We start from the raw sequence: 17,167 nt of genomic DNA on the forward strand, positions 1-17,167 counted from the left end.
TGTTTTTTTTTCAGGTATAAAAGTTCTGGCGATCATGTATACTGTCCCATCGAGAGTGCATAGTTCACATTCACCTAGTAAGTGACATTCAATCACAGCGTAGGCATTTTCCTGATTTGATGTGCAATATATGACATGCAATAGATGTTGAGTCGACTAACATTAAGAATACATCGCGAAGAAAGGCAATAATTTGCGATAGTCAATAGGCTTGAGCTCACAGTAAAAGACATTCTGTGAGCTGCATTACTTTTCTCTCGAAATCTGTATAATCTCGTCGGGTTTATTCGTTTTTGGGGCATGATTATGATTGAGAATTAGAATGAAAAGATAATTCTAGGTCGATCTTAGTGGATAGTATTTTGCAAGCTTTGCGGGGGATGTGTTGTTGTCAGCGAAAAAATCTTCTATGCTAGAACTAGCTTATGTAATGATGAACCCTTTTATCTGGTTAATAGTGTCAAATTTGTCTTAACACGTATTTTATACACGAAAATTTTAAGACATTCTAACACAATAATAATTGTTAAAGCAAATAATGTTAATTTATATATGATTAAAAATTGGCTAATAATAATTGATAAAAATTGTAGATGCTAGATTAGCTTAACTGTGATTCAATTCGTTGTAGAGATTTTCGATGTGGTTGGGTTGGGTTTGGTCGGCATTCTAGGTAGGCAAGTCGATTCGAGTACCGTTGTTACTCCATATAACTGTCATAAATTAGAAAGCACGTTCTTGTCTTAAAATGTACAGTACGCATTGAGCTTACCATGAGATGGGACTAAGGTTTTCAGGAGATGGGGATATTTCTCCTAATCCCACCTCCGCCGAAGTTCAATGATGGCACAATGTATTTGGTTAGGAGGAATTCTTCGGTCTGTCCCAGATCTTGCTGTCTGAATGGTAGAGGGTAAACTTTGATTTATTTTTAAAGGCTTATAGTTGACATCATGCCCAAGCATATGTGCCTCCTTATGGATGGTATTCATCGTAAGAACACTCCCAGATGCCAGTTGAAACACCTTGCGTATGAAACTCCTGCTTTCGAAGCTATCTCTTAGCTTTGTGGGTCTACCAACTCGGGGAATACTCCAACAATCACCGTTCACCTTCCAATGGACGCAGTCGATTTTCGATAATTCAACTCACTAGAAGTCCGAGGATTACACTTCTCTGGAAATCAAATAATTCTGTACTGCGCAACATCTTGTATGCGATTAAAGCCAATGTTGTTTACTACACTGTATTAAACGGTAAAGCATCATCTAGTCAAGAAGCATTTATGTGCAAGCAGTAGCTGAAATACACACATCAAGATTAGAATATAAGTGTGTTCCAAAGTCATAATTGCTCTGTCGTAATCTTGTCAAACATCTTATACAGAATCAGATCAGATCAAAAACTTCTACTATTTAGAAAATTGTTTTCTGTATTTCTTCATAAAGCTTAGTTATCAGCTTATATTGATATTTCAATAAATCATCATATTTATATAACCTTTATAACCTTACTTAATTTGTTTTGCGTTCCATTTCATATTCAGAATATGGTCTGGATTGAAGGTTAAAATGTGATAATAAAAATTCATGGTTATGCACACCGAATGAGGCGATCTGCATAAATATTAATTAATATTCATTATTTCTGTCGACATTGCAGGTCCGATTTCGTCCAGAGAGATCTAGATAACTCGTCCGGGACAAAAGGTTTATGTTAATTTCGTAATTTACTCGGTAAGGGTGAAAGGACCCGGTTCTTGGTCCGGTCTTGGTTTCGTGTGCCAGTAGCTCAACGTAATTCGATAGATAAGTGAATCTAAATTGTTTTAATATGTCTTCGAGTGGTGTCCAATTAATCACTCGTTTCGAAACTTCTCGTGACTATCTTGATATACGACGAAAGAAAACAAAGTAAAATAAAGTAGAAGAATTTGTTATAAAAGTTGTATATTTGGTTGCATATACAATAAAGTTTAAAATGTGTATAAATTATAGCATGATTTATTTATTACCAAGTGTTTATAGGTAATTGTGGTTTCGTTCTTATGAATATGAATGTATTTTAATGCCATTTTTCATCGTTATAACACGGTCTCATCAACATTTCGTAGAAATGTCGATGGGCGAGTGATTTACCATTTAATTCGTGTTGCAATTGAGTCCTTCATAAATATCCATGAATTCTTCATTCGATCGTTTATCGGGTCGTAAACGCCCCAAGCGAAAACGCATTTAAATTTCTGAACAACTTTCAAACTTAATTAATATTTTATAATCCTTTTAAAACTATCCACACGTAATGACAACTCGAAACTATTTATTATAAGTTTTAATTAATTATTAGGTACAATTTTTTAAAATGTTGTTTTAAAAGAATCCTTTACGTTACATATCTTATTTACAACGTGGTTATATCGTTTCTTGTTAACCTTTTTGAGATTCTTAAGGTTCACCCACGCGAAAGGGAAACAATAGGATCGCGCGTGTAGGTTCACAGGAGTCGTCCTTCGTGTGCAGAGTCACTTGACCATCTCGTAAGTTCTTCTCTACCACCACCAAGTTTTGGGATTCGAATCGTAAAGGAAAAAGGGAGTCAGTTATCCGTTACGCCAGTCGCGTAGACGTTCGATTATCTCGTTTCCGTTATCCACGACTGTGACAGAACGGCAATTAGCGACCAAATAGGGTCCTCCTCTTTTAACTGACCCTTCTTCGCTAAATTTGTACCTTTGATATCTTTCCTCCGTGATTATAGCACCTTCCCGTTTAAACAAACGGGAATTAAAATTAGAAATGAACTTGATAGAATTTTTATGTTTTGAATGAATGAATAAATAAATACGTGATGTAAAGAACTGGTTTTGGTTACCTGAATGAAATTATCAAGTATTAACCGGATTAGACGGGTTGAAAATTCCGCTCGGAGTAAAATAATGATCGAGGTTATAAATATGCATTAACGAGATTTATCCTGATAATAATAAATTCGTATGGTGTCAAAACACGAGTATTGCGAATGATAAACGGTTTAAAGTCCGATTAAAAAAATAACACAACGAAACAAAAAGGAAACTATTTCAGGTTGCAGAAAAGTCTCAATTCGAAAAGGCGCGAATCGGTTGAAATTTAACGGGTTATGGGGGCGCTATAAAATTCCCTGCGGGACGTTCGTCCCCGAAACTCAGGAGGCCTCATCAACAGTAAATACCTCCCATATTTAGACCATCGTCCACAACGAACCGTAATCGATAACGAGTAATTCCCTTATAACAAATTGCCCGCTTGTCATACAAATCGAGTTTTGTTCTTTCCTCTTTATGCTAATAACAATCTTACCCGGCGTATAAGCTCCAAGCAAAGTAGAAGGACATAGGTTAGTTATACATTTTGTTAAAGTTGCGTTTCCATTTCTAAAGATTTTATTTAAATTAATGATGACGAAGAAATTTTTTGAGTTAATACTTTTCAAAGTTTAATTATAAAAAAATCTTTTGGGGATAAAAAAATTAAAATAAAAATTGATACGCAAGAATAATAATGATTTTAAGATGATATGTAAACCGTGCTTAACCATTAAAAGTGAGAAACTCAAGGTGTAGCCGTTTCTCTTCGAGTATCCACCGAAGATCGCATCTCACAAACTTAAGAGACACCTTATAAGAATGTATCATTTTTATTAAGCCTAAATAAGCAATTACCGTGGCCCCTTAATCTTCTTAACCGGGCGGATTTTCGCCCGCGAGTCTTCTTCATATACTGAAAAATATCGTTTTCTCTTTTCTTCATGCAGTAAGATGTAGAAGAAGAAGAGTTGAGTCTGGGGTAGTCAAAGTCCGCGCACGCACGTACACATTGGGGGCCCCCTTTAATGCTGTCGTGTATAAATAACAAGACTCCGCGGGTATAATAATGAGCTTAACTAACTTAATATGCATAACTGATTATGAGGCGGAATGTGTAGCGCGCAGGGGCGAGGCGACCCGGACCGCGGGTCGGGGGCCGTGATCGTCTTCGGGTCGGCGGCGGGGCCCCGGGGACGATCTCTGTCACACCTCGTGGAATTCCGAAGCCAGAGCGGACAATAGGTGCCCACCGCGAGCGGGAGAGGCCCCGGACACTCGCCTACCGCCGCGCGACAAAACCATTTATAAAAAAAGGGGCACGGACACATTTTTTATTCGATTTTAAACGTCTATAGAACCGTATTTAGTTTCACTCATTTTATTTTATTATTTCAAATCAGGAAACTATCAAAAGTATTAAATTTAATGAATAAACACTCATTAAATGAACCTAATCACAATGAATGGAAAGTTTAAAAATGGATTAATTGTCTTCAAATACATTCGATTGGGTTATAAACAATTTCTTGATCACATCTGTTTCTCTAGGTTAGTAGTTCTCATGTTCTGGACTTTAATGACTTTGTTTGTTTGACATACTATTTTCGATAATATTATCGATTCTTAATGGAAAATAGACTCGACAGTATAATGTATCGATATACAGATGTTGTAACTTGATAGTTAATTTCAATAGGATAATAATGGAAATAAATTTGTGTTAATTGTATAAACAAACATTAGTCAGCAATTTTTGCAGAGGTATATGATTCAAAAATTATCTAATGTCCACGATCCTCTCTTCTCTATCAAAATTTACTTTTAATTGTGTTAGACTTTCCTGTTTATCAAAACTTATTTAACTAATTTTAAGAAATTATCACAATTAGAGAAATCAGCGAATGTGCAAGGTTCCGAACATGTAAACCAGAAACTAATTCCAAAAACAGAATTATTTGCGAACTATAAATAAGCTGTAAATTGTGCCATTTAGTTGCTATGTATTTTTATATAACCTCACAATTGTTTATAACCGCAACCGTAATAAATGTTTTTCTGTATTGCTCAAACAAGAAAAGCGCAGTATCTTTACTGATTCCTCCTAGTTGACTTATATGAAGATACAAGTTGTAACTTTCGTAGACTACTCCGATTTCAAGGAAAATAATACCACACCGTTATGATAAAAAAACCTGAAAGGGACCCTGTATAGGAGAGTTACTTTGGCAGAAATGTCTTTTATGTGAAATTTTAAAATCATCATTTATCTACACAGTATCAAAATCGCAACAACGCAGGTATTTTTTAAACCTTGATATTATTCACCGCAACAAAATTGTCCTTGTTATTATTTGTATGAAAATCGATTGCGAAAACCTTTTATGACTTCAAAATGGTTTGGAAAGTAAACCAAGAAAGAAAAAGCATGGGAATATATTAAGACATTATAAAAAACTATCCCCTCTCCGTTTTAAGAAATAATGTACCTTTTAGATACTTATTTATTTGAAATAAACAGGGTTACCCCTAATTACATACTTCAGTGCACTAACAATATCATTTAACTAAATTAAGCAATTCAAGCCAAAAATAGCTAAGAGAAAAATAAAACAGCCAGAAGCAATGAAACGATGAAAGAACAAAGCAGGAGCAAAAAAGAGAAAAGAAAATTCAGACAATAAATGTCTCTTTATCAATATTACGCTAGCACCAAATAATGGAATAGAGGAGGTAAAAGATAATGTGTTGCACAAAATAAGGACTTTAACAAGAAGGGAATTTTTTCTAAGTTCCATGGCACAGTAAGGAACACTGAATTGATTTTTGTATCGTCCATAAAATGCTGGCACATACAGACCGATCCTTTCCAAGATTAAAGGGACGTCTACATTATTATTAAATATGTTGAACAGGAAACAGAGCGATAGTATCTTCCTTCTAATTGGTAGTTTAGTCAGATCAAACATCTGACGCGCGAACCCATACGATCTAAACCCAATGAAAACATGATATTTTTTGTAATATATGAGTCGTTCCAGGACCCCCCACTATTATCGCATACTCCAAACTAGATCGCACAAGTGAATTAAATAACAATTTCAGAGTCTCCACATTTGTAAAGCAATAGGCGTTTATAATGACGAAAGCTAACATGCGTAGTGCTTTCGATGTTGTGCGCTTAATGTGTTCATCAAAACATAAATTATGAGAAAAAAGAACACGTAAATCCTTCTTAGAAACAATTGAATATTGACTGACATTGTTAATTCTATATATAAAATGTATTGGTTCTCTTCTTAATGTGTTTGTCATAGACGCACATTTAGAGATATTAAAATGAAGTTTGTTTACCTGACACCAATTAAATACATTATCCAGACTAGTTTGCAAAGAATGGCAGTCCTTCAAGCTACGTATAGTTGTAAAAATTTTCAGATCATCAGTAAAAAGCAAGCATCTTGATGAATCGATGACCAACGGCAGATCATTTATAAATAGCAAAAATAACAATGGTCCCAAGTTACTATCCTGCGGAACCCCCGAATCAATTCCTAGCCTATCCGATACTGCATTTTTATAAGTTACATAAAATAATCTATAGGACAAGTAAAAGACAAAGAACTCCACGGAAAAACCATACAGTGCCAGCTTGCGTAAGGGCACGTTATGATCCACCCGATCGAACGCTTTTGCAAAATCCGTATAAACTACATCAACTTGGCCCTTACAATCAAGCACTCCTTAGAGATAATCACTAAAAATGGTCAAGTTTGTCTCAACAGATCGCTTTGGGATAAATCCATGTTGATCAATATGTATAGACTTACTTACATGATTGACAACTCTTTGGTAGATTATTATTTCAAATATTTTTGCAAAACATGAGATCACTGAAATTGGTCTATAATTAGTTAATGTAGTTATATCGTCAGCCGGACCAGATTTGTGAACAGGCGTTACTTTTGCCTCTTTCCATTCCCTTAGAAATGTATTAGTTCTAATGGACAAATTAAAATTATGTATAGCGGAACTATAAAGAACTCCTTACAGTCCTTACATATCTACAGTTATGATCTTCTGAATCTTTGACATTCACAACCTTGTTTATAACAATGCCTAAATAAACGGCTACTATTAAGGCATTTCAAAAAAATGAGATGCTCAAATGCTTGACACAAGTTTGTCTATCTTGATCTTCTTAGTGACAGATGTCTAGGACAAAATTAAAAGTTCAAGCATGTAATTAATTTTTCAAGTGAGATACTTACCCTGGCCCTTGTAGGTAATGCTTTCTTAGAAATAAAACTGTGCATCAAAATAAGAAAACTAAAAAATTAGTGCGATAGTCTGAAAACTGTAAATACACTGCAGTTGTAGTAAACACTTTATCGATATGATTGTGGAACTTTGTTAGTGGAACTCGAGACATATATTTCAAGCATCAACATTGAACTAAACCAGAGGTTCCCAAACTTTTTTTCTCATAGACCACTTTAAAAATTTTGCTGGTTCCGGTGGACCTGCATCTACATTTCTACTATATTCCCAAAACTCCTAAAACTATGGAAATTTGCGTTACGGCTGAGTTCCAAAAACGAATTAACAGTTTTCGAAAAAAAAGTGAGAATTAATTGGTTAATTAATTAATTGATTGTGCTGTGAGTGGATGTCAAAAAAGTAAAGTTCGCCAATCAAAAAAATTGATTCCATCCAAATACATCCAAATCCACAGCACAAGAAACCATTCAATTCTCACTTATTTTATTTAGAAAACTCTCCATTCGGAGTGGTAAAAATAAAAAGAAAAATAGTGTATTTTCTTGTGTTGTATTTATTCAAATATGTAATTATTACACTATTGATTATTATTGTTATCATATTACAATGTAATATGATAACAGTAGTAATATAATTAAAATTAAACATTAATAACGTAACGTAACTTCTACAATGACAATCACAAAATAATCATAATTTTAATGGGACTTGATGGATTGACAGCAAATTATCAATATTTGGCTTCAGTTTTGTTAGGAATAGCCGCAAATCTCCCCGTTCTATGATATTCAATCTGCTCCTTTTCTATCACTCAAATTTTTCGCTACTAGGTGTTGTCGGTGGATGACACAGTGAATTTACCAGTTACCTCTGGTATAATTTCTAAGTTTTTACAAGTAACAGTCGCTGAGCTTCTTAAAATATTATCTGCCTACATTGATAGGCGAAGTCAAGCCAACATTTTAGTTCTTCACTATCAAAACCAGAAAAATGTTCGTGGATCCCCATTGTTTTGTCATGTCAACCTAGACCCCCGTCGAATCTCCCGTGGACCCCTGGGGGTCCATCTGGACCACTTTGGGAATCAATGAACTAAACTATGCTTTTTCTAGAGAAAGGCTTTTGGGCAGTTATAAAGTATAAGAATATACAAACAAGGGTTGTAATGGAAAATGAACGTATTCTTTATTGTTGAACATTTTTTAATCAAAGGAGTTTTTCAAAAACCTTGAAATCAAAGTGGTGGTTAACCGTTTTGACTTGATGTGCAATCTTCTAAATATGGACACTAATAATGGTATGTTCTCAAAAATAGATATCCTCTTAGATCAGCAAAAGATTTTTTTGCTATAATTAACCATTTCTGCGCTTTTTTTCAGCTCAAAATCTTATTAACGGTTATGTGATACAAATTCAATTCTGACTATCAACAGACTACAAGAACCCGAGTGCTGTTCATATTTTCATCCGTTTTTGAAGCTTCCTGGGCTTCCTTTACGTGCTTCATCTTCAATTGAGACTCTTTCTGAAAATGTCTTAAACCACCGAAAGCATTGGATCATTAATAGAATTTATCTGAGTTTCAATCAAAATATATCGTTTCGTGACAATTTGTAATAAGGTTTGAAGGTGTTTATGAAGCCGTGAAAAATCCACAAGGTAAATGTTCAGATTGGGAACCGGGAAAAGGAACTCAACACTCTACAATATCCTCTTTGTCCGAGGCATAAAGTAACTGAAGTGGTGTTTAAAAAGTAAATCTTGGTTTACATCAGGAAACCACGAACTGTTAACAACATTTCTCGATAAGAACTAAAATATTTTATGTATATGTCACCTTCATAAAAACGAATTTATATCTAATTATAAATTGTATAACCTTGATGGTAGTTATGTTTAGTAAGATGAAATCAAAGTTTTGTCATATTTCATTTTTCAGGAGATGTGATTTCTGAGAAATTACAAATTTTTCGTCATTTTTTAAAAAGGGACTTTCTTTAAAATTCACAATAGAATCACCTCTCAAAGCTTCGCACTGTTCTTTAAATACACGCTATGTAAAAGATAAGGAGCAACGGTTGACCTTAACATCTAGTCTTTAAAACGTTAACCATATGCTAGACACTAGAACTCAATACCAGTTGTCTCAAGCTAACAAACTCTCGGAAATGGACGAGTTGATCGAAGACAACAGGTGAGAAACAGATATTAGATTTGTTTGGAGTGTCACCACTTTAAAAGGAAATGAAGTAAAAGTAATAGAGAAAACTGAAAAATACAAACCTGGAAGTACTTGGGAATAGCAAAACTCAAAAAAGGGGGGTTTATTTAGATTTGCTCCACTCATGAAAACAAACACCAACAAAATGTACATCAATAGGTATAATACAAGGAGCTGCAATAGTACTATACAACGAATTGATAGTAAACTCTACTACTAGTAGTAAACCCTAAAACTATAACTACAAGAAAAACGATCAAGTCGAAGTGAATGACGAAAGGAACACTACAATAAAAAACTGCAGCGAACAGTAGACAAAATGTGAAGCGAAAACAAGTATTTTGAATATAATAAAAAGATATGCTATAAAACAACGAATGATTAGGTAGTGAGTTTTCATAATTATTAGTTTTTATTTATTAGTAGGTAGTATTTGAACGTTCAATTAAAGTTCACCATCATTCAAACTTTTTACAGCTTCATAAACATTAAAATCGTAAGATAGGAAGTCTTAAAAAACATCTTTTTTGGGAAATAATATGTCCAAACAACATTTTTAGAGAACTCGTTCACACTTTGAGTTCTGCCATTCAAAAGTTATTCCAGCAACCGTGGCTTAGATAAATTGCTGAAAATTGATTTCATAAAAATCATTATTTTTTCAAAAAAATGAAAAAGGTTTTTTATGATAGTCGTTTTCACCATCAACCTCAAAACACTTCATTTCACTTCATTATGAATCAACAAAATGTTTCACTTTTTGTCAAAGTTAACATAACGATCTTCCAAGAGCAGCTGGACGATTCCAGTAGATCTTTCTACTGAAAACTAAGTGAATGATAGTATAAAGTCCATATGACTTCTCATATGAGTTCTCACCTTTTCCACAAAATCTGTATTTTTCTTGATATTATTTATCCTAATTCCGTAGTAATTTGGCAATTGCGTTGTCAAAGTCAGCTTCCAACGGTTTCTGCCTCCTGGTAATTTCATCTGGAAGCTTTTCAAACTAATTGTAGTTGAATAAAATATCAATATCCACCTTTTTGCTAGGGAGAAGGCGCTGAAATTATAATATTGTAAAACTATACAATCGACTTTCTCAGACTTTTTTTTAGATATACAGATGGACTTTATAAATATGATTGTTACAGACTGATGTCATAAAGTTCAAGACACCGAAAACTTTTTCCGCAGCAACCTTGCCTACAATTCGCATACCAACAATTTTTTTCACATTTACAAAAGAAAATTTGATCTAACAAGTCAAATCAGAATAATATTTTCTAGATATTAAGGTTTGTTCGATGCTTATGGAGTCAAGATCACATAAGTATCTCTAAAGAAACTCTTAGCTTACTTTCTGAAGAGGACAAGGTGTTTTTGTTTAATTTCTTTTTTCAACAGCATAGGCTTAACAACAGATCTATTAATATGAATACTTATTATCTATTATTTAATGTTAGGAAAACCAATAACATATGATTTAAATGGTTTTTGGGACTTACTCTATGGGAGAGAGAGAGAAAAGGAAGGATTAAATTTATTGTTCAAAAATGAATCAAATACCAAATATTTTCAGAGCTGACTCAATGCTAAAATAAATGTAAATTCGTATTTGTCATATCAATTATTTATTGAAACCTTCGACCGAGTCGAAAATTAAAATGAACACAAAAGTCTAAGAATAAATACATATTTTGCATTGGTTTGAAAACGGTTCCTTTTTATATTTTAAGTTCCTAATACACAATCAAAACGTCTAACAATTTAAAAATATGTTGAATGTTATAAGTACGAAGGCTTTCACGGCCGGTGTTAATTGAACTAAAATTAGAACTAAAACTAGAACTAACACTAGAAACTTTCGGGTTTTGCCGTGCGTCTTTTAAGAAAAGGTTTAACGTTTCGGAAGCCATGTTGCAACCTTCTTCAGAAATCGCTTCGAAGTGACGTGAAGTTCAATGTTGAATGTTAGATTTAAAAATTTCTTGAAGGCTGAAAATTATCTACATAAATTAATCTTTACATTAAATTCTTCACCAAAAGGTTAACTTGCTAATTGTTTACTTCAAATCAATTTATACAAAACCAATATAAAAATTATTCACTTTTATTTAAAGGCCATCAGAATCATTTCTAATGATTCATATGTAAAATAAATCATCTTATTAATTATTTATAACACCTATACGTATATAACCAAAATGGTATATATTTATAACTTCATTGCGCTAATAAACGAAAGTTATTTGTTTTAGTAGAAAGTGTTGCGATCCAAAGGTGAAGAGGTTAAAAGGAAAGTGGTAAGATGATATTTTTTGAGTCCGCCTCTGGTGTTAGCCGATAAGTTTCGAGTGTTGGCTTGTGGACAGAGTCTCGAAGTCTTTCTGGTTGATTTCTCTCTCGTTTCCGAGCCATGGGTTTTGCGTATACGCGAGAAAAGAAGGTCCGTTATCCTTCGCGGCGGCACAGGAGGACCTCTTTTTCCGTTCGGGGCATTTATCTACCATTTGTTGTGAGATTTACTCTCATAATCTCCGGTGTAATATCAAAACATTAATATTAAACACCGCCGTAAATAAATACATAAATATCGCGCGCCAATGTGTATTGCCAATGTCAGCCCGCGCCATAAATGTTTATATTAACGATGACCGCGGGCCGCCTTAAGAAAAATTGTACCGAATGCATCCCAAGTGAAAAATTGTCTTCGTTGCCAACGACCAATTCGATTTTCTTTTGAAAAACTTTGGATAAAATGTTATTATAGTAAGACGAAAATTACAACTCTTCAGTAGTCACATTATAGTTTTACGATAATCGTTTTCGTTTTCGGTTATTTATTAACAAAAATATGACCCCGTCCTGACGTTAAGGTGCCATAAACAAACGCCTTAATGACGCGACCAGTTTATTCCGTAATTTATTCGAATTTTATTTTAATGTATCCACCGAGGTTTTATTGCAATGTTTTATAATCATAAGGGTCTTAATGGCTACGGCCACACCAGAAACGATTTCGAACAATTTACGCGGGTTCCGTGACCTTTAAGTTCGTTAAAAATTAAATCGAGAATATTCTTTATAATTTTACAACATCAACAGTTCATCAAAGCGAGAATCGTTAAGAAACCGCTAATTACAAATTATAGTAGGTTTATTGAAAAGCAAGAAAGAAGAAAAACGGTTCCAAGAATATAATTAACACGAGATAATAAACAAATTAGGTTGGTTTACCAGCGACTAATTGCCAACTAACGTTTATTTATTAATTCAAAGAACTGAACAGTCACAAGCTTCTAGCCTGTTAAGGCAGTTTTTACAAATACGATTAAAACTATGGTGTTTTACATCAAAACAATCAACAAGGTCGCAACAACAACGTTTGTAGAGAGAGAGTACTCTTGCATAACCTGGGGAACTTTTATGTTCATTAACACTCTCCTCTCTTTTATTCTTTCAATCTAGTCATGTTTACAACTATCTCACTTCACCTATAAATAAATTAATCAATTTTTTCTCAAAAATGTTTTATCTAAGTCACAATTCGCTATAAATAACAACAATGTCTTTTTAAACTTCTGTCATTATTCAGTTTACCTTTTATACTAGAAAAGTTGAGAAGTTGTCTCGTGACGTGGTTATGCTCCGTAAGATTTCAATACGACCTAATTGAATCGGAGAGCCGTTTTCGCGCTCGTTTCTTTAACTTCTGCCCTGAACTTATTCTTCGTCGTTGGAGGAGTGCCCCAAACAATGGACGCATAAAGCTCGCGGACGATGGTGTAGCGAATATACTCAATTATTACAGATCTAAGCGGTTCAAAAGCGAACGACGACGACGAACAAAACGACTTTCTTTTCTGAATAATTGAATGTAAATGATTTTATTTTTTTTATTCCTTATTATTATTTTTTTTTTCGGACACAATAAATCTTTTGTCCACCGTCGAATATCCCACGTGAAACAATAATTAATTGTTCCGACTCTAATGATGAATGATGACTCTCTGATTTGGTTAAATGCCTTCAAGAGGTCACGACTTTTTCGTTCATGAATCTCGTTTTGATTCGATTCTCGTATAAACTTTCAAATCTGTCAAGACTAAGAAAAATAAGTTTAAAAAAACGATTTTTAATGCATCACTTAGTCAATGATTAATTAACATTTATAATTTTTTAGTTAACGTCTCATTTTCATCATACACTTACATAAGACTTCTTTACTACTACTTACGTAAGTAGTAATTATGTATTCTTTTATTTAGTTAATGATGGATATTGTATTCATGTTGCAATGACGTATATATAAATTTTAGTATCAACAGAATAATTGCAATTTTTTTTAAGAAACATCAAACGGATAACTATCATAAAATCTGCAACAATCATTTTATGTTTAACTAAATGATGGGAATACAAAAACTCTTCTTTTAACAACAATGTTACTTATTATATAATAACAATTGTCGTCATTAAATCAAACAACAAATGACCTTAAATTTTCAACAAACGATCCATGAAAATAAAAAAAAATCGCAAAAACATTTAACCATTTTGATTTCAAAATCAAACCAATTCTAATTTAAGGATATAAAGTTTGGATCTAAGTGAAAGTGTAAATGATTACTTAGTTTATTTAAAACATCAATAGTGATGATTTCATTTCAGCTCGTTATGAATTATTCGTTAATTGAGGTGGAAAAATTATTAAGTGATGTTTTAGGAACTTTTTTGTAAACAAATCTTTTATTCATTAACGGTTCAATATAAATTGGCTTGCATTTAATATAATTTTAAACAATTTTTTCTTTATAATTAGTATTATTAAACTTTGCATGTCTATATTTAACATAGTTCGGATATTTTTAAAGGAATGAACGTGAATTTGAATATCATCTATAGAATGTCCCATTGATAAATTGCTGCATGTCACACATTCGCGATTTACAGCTTTTAACTGACTCCCCATACCAAAATCAAACATACAAAACATTTGACAATCTTGAAAGATATTTAATAGCAACAAGTGCTTTAAAGCCAAATAGAATTAATGCTGGCCGACGTCGAACACCTCTTCTTCGTCTTCCTATCTGTCTCTAATCTGTTAACTCTGTTGTGTCTGATAAAGTCTGCCTCTGAAATATCTCCTGAGAAATTGACTATGAACTATCTCTCCATCACCTTGGTGGTTTGGTTCCGGCTGGTTTATTCATAAGCACAATTTTTGGAAGTCTGTTATCTAGCATTCCACGGACGTGGTTGTGCTAAAATCACAGCAAAACAACAATACCTCCATCCTTATCACGTCCAACATATGTAAGATCTCGAAACTTTCGGTAAAACTTGAAAAAATGTGTTGTGTTTGTAAAATTTTGCTTAATCATAAAGCTGAAAAATGGTTAGAAAATGTTTCGAAACCGAAAGTGATGTAGTATCATGAATTGAAAGAGGAGCACACACATCAGGTCATTAGCTTCCATTGTCATAAGATTTAAATCCATGTTTTTTTTTTATTTGAAATAAAGCAAGAGAAAAAAAGTAACACTTGCTAAATCTAAAGACTCACCATGGATATCTATCATATTGAAGCAACAAACATAAAAGATCCTCCCAGGTATAGATTTAATATTCCTGCAGTAGTGATAGTTCCTCATTCAAAAAGTCTCTGTATTTTTCGCCATTCAACATCGTATTTTTATAGAGCTATGTTAGGTAATTTCTAAATAATCCTAAATTTCTTGAAGTAATAAATGCCTCGTTACAGCAATCTCTACATCTTATTCAATCTATTGAACTTCATTCTTGATTATCAATTTACCTCACTATTCCATCAGATATCCGAAGTGCAAAAATGTGTATAAAACACTGATTTTAGAATCAGAGCACAGAAATGTTTTACACATTTCATTTTGGACACATTTCAAAGCTTATACCTTTTATTTTTTAAATTTTTTTTAATACCATCTATTAAATAAAAGTAACAATAAACAATATGTATAACACAACAAGAATAACATAGTGATAATACACCCAGTGGTGTGTTAGCTGCTGGCTTTCGTAACTCTCAAAATTAGTAAATCCTAAACTATCTCAAACTATATGATGTAATTTTTGAAGCATAACCAATAAAATTATATCTACATTGAGGAACTAACAATTTTTTTCCATACTTCACTATGCCGGTCCTTGATACATAATTTTATTAATTACCCTCAATAACGCCTCCATTCCTTGGAGCTTTGATATTGCGCCCATCACCTCCCTCATCACATTGACATCTCTTTAGGTCAATTCACGCCTCCTTCTACATCTTCTTCAACATCAACCTGGTCTTTCCCAACATGACATCTTAAGTACTCATTATATTATCTATAATTCTTCAAGTTATTCGTCAATACCTTTCTTACATCTCTCGTTGAAGTCCCATATCATCGTAGTATCTCTACGGGTAGATTCACTACGTAATCACTCCCCGAACTACCTCAACCGAATATTAAAATATCTAGGAGCTTTGACAGGAAACTGAAAATTTTTGAATTGTGGAAAAACTGGAAGTAATTATTTTTTCCTATTATCCTCTTTTCCCTATTTCTAAAAAATAATCCCACCACCAAGTAGCGAGTGGTTAACCCTGCACAGTGAAATAACTTTTCCCGAAATGGTTGAACTTTGTGAACGTGTTGATCGGGTCTAAGCACTAGGATGTACTTTATCTTACGGTGGCTGATATTAAGATGCTCATCTTGTGACAGCTTAGAAAATGGAGTGGAAAAGTTTGGTCAAGTCTATGGAGATCACATTTTAGGAGTTCCCATCATCTTTTCTGGATCTAATATATTAGTCGATGGCGAGGCAATTGACGAATAGTTATTTGCTTTTTGAACGTTTTGAAATATCCAGAAGGGGTGAGATGAAATGCAGCCACTTTCAGCTTCACTGGAAATTGCTATATTATCTGTTATCTAAGGCAGAATTACCATTAGAAACTCCTAATCAAAGAAACGTTAATTCATGCCAGACCGCTCTGAGCCGAAATGGCCATGACAACAGACATTAGCAGGATTAAAGATTAAATTTAGTTTATAGATTGATTTATAGATATTATTTTACCTTCTAGAAAACACACCCAAACGTTTTGTGTTATAGTAGCTTGCACCTAGCTCGAACTGAATAGCTCCCCACACTGAAATTCATCACACATTATTCACAAATATATGCATTCAACGACTAAAGAACATTTAAGACATAAAGAAATGGGTGGCAGGCACAATATCATCGTATCATCGTTTGTTGATGTAGTATTAACAGTACTTTTGTTTGGGTTTTTTATGAACAAAATAAACACCTATCTATTGTAGTAAAATAGTAGTATGTAGACGGACATTAGTGATCTTCCCTCTTTTGCTTTTAATTTCTTTTGCTTTGTAAAATTACATTTTGCGTTACAGCACACCACAAACATAAACGTTTCAGCCCTTTCTATGGATGAACGTTGAAGCAGCTGCAGATCCTGTTTCTACAAGTACTTCGCCTGGTCTAGTTTATAAACAGCTTTTTTAGTTTCCATATTTAACCTATGCTTTATCTGTTGACCACAGTGATTCTGCAATGCTTCTCATATCGTCTATTAGTAATGGCATGTTTCGGAATTGTATCTTTAGGATGTGATGGTTCTATGTTCCTCTTTTCTTCCTCACTCATAATTCTATAAGCTCATCAACTATATACAAATACATCAATTATCTAAATCACATCACAACTTCTACTCACAATCAGAAAATCTTTGAATAATATGATATAAGAATTTCACATAAAAC

The sequence above is a fragment of the Onthophagus taurus genome, chromosome 1 (genome assembly GCF_036711975.1).
Source record: "Onthophagus taurus isolate NC chromosome 1, IU_Otau_3.0, whole genome shotgun sequence".
Lineage (NCBI taxonomy): Eukaryota > Metazoa > Arthropoda > Insecta > Coleoptera > Scarabaeidae > Onthophagus > Onthophagus taurus.